This window comes from Amphimedon queenslandica, unplaced genomic scaffold (genome assembly GCF_000090795.2).
Source record: "Amphimedon queenslandica unplaced genomic scaffold, v1.1 AMPQUscaffold_5865_Cont22173, whole genome shotgun sequence".
Taxonomy (NCBI): domain Eukaryota; kingdom Metazoa; phylum Porifera; class Demospongiae; order Haplosclerida; family Niphatidae; genus Amphimedon; species Amphimedon queenslandica.
This window is the reverse complement of record NW_003553840.1, coordinates 1-1,236: the sequence shown is the minus strand read 5'-3', so window position 1 is coordinate 1,236 and position 1,236 is coordinate 1. Positions and strand designations below refer to the sequence as shown.

At 37.1% G+C, this 1,236-nt stretch overlaps 1 long non-coding RNA gene across 1 annotated transcript; it reads right to left on the bottom strand.

Annotated features, from left to right (window-relative positions):
- Positions 1–419: 419 nt before the first annotated feature.
- LOC109592247 (uncharacterized) lies at positions 420–1,236 on the bottom strand. Its single transcript, XR_002190252.1, has 3 exons — positions 1,209–1,236; positions 921–971; positions 420–735 (listed from the first exon to the last, which is right to left on the bottom strand). It is a non-coding gene; the product is annotated as an uncharacterized LOC109592247 (long non-coding RNA).

The following is a 1,236-nucleotide window of genomic DNA, read 5'->3' as shown; positions in this document are numbered from 1 at the left end:
CTAGTCCCATGGGAGTAATGTCTTTTCTTTAGAATATTGCTCAATAGTTAAACCAATAAAACTTTTTCTTAACATCATTGAGTAATTTTCTTGCATTGGTCAAGGAAAAATTTCCTCTCAAACTACCTTGAATCAAAATTGAATGGCTGGGTAGCAATGATAAATCTTAAGGCTTACCGTCACCATCATCTTCAGCTTCAGGAGCTGTATTAAGACGCATATAACTGCTCCTGGCCATGAAAGAATCTCTTCAAAGACTGCAGTAGAGAGACGAACCGAGGTGGTGATTCTTAATAGGAAGAGTAGATATTTTCTTCTTGTCAATAAAGGCAAACTGGCGAATTCCCGATCCGCCCACTCACTAATGAATAATTATAGAGTAATTCTCATACAGGAAAAGAAAGGTGAGAGAACAATTATAGCTATTACAAGAAAAGTTTTGAAGCAAAAGAAAACAAAATAGAAATAAAATAATTGAACTGAGACTGTGTTGTGCACATCAGTGATATTATTACTGTTTGGTGGTATGTGAGACCCTCCCATTAATCAGGGACCATCAATCCATCAAGATCCAATGAAATTAAATATTAATTAAACAAACAATGCAGGCATTAATTATAAGAGTGATTTATAAAGTATTTGTGAGTGTCTGGTTTCACGACATTGCTCCATGGACATAATGATATCTTTAGATAAAATCCTACGCTGTTTCGGTCTGTTAGTTCTTGAAGTCGACTAAAAGAAACAAGAAACTGTTACCTATTGCTCACACTCTCATACAGGTGCACACTTTCCAGTTTCCACCCAACCACTCTTTCAATCTCACCCTCATCTCTCTACCATACTGCCTCTAGGTGTGTGCTAATAACAAAGCACATATGTCACATTTTCTCTCACTCCTCATCACTCTCTCTCCTTACAGGTGAGTTAAATACAGAAGCTATGGAAGCGTTTCCAGCAGTAGGGCTTGCCTAGAAAAAATGAGCTGATCATTTACAGTGAGATAATAAACATACATGTACATGCAATCATGTGACATTCATGTGTACATGTACATTATGGTTCACACATGCACATCACATGTAGTTCATTATCACAACCATAACAGTGTACATAATGTGGGGAAATTACATGTAGTGTGTGTGGGTGTGTGTGTGTGTTGTGTGATTAATAAACATGTAAGGTGTGAGAGATAGGGAAAGACTTACTGAAGAGCTCTCTCCTCCAAAAGCAGTA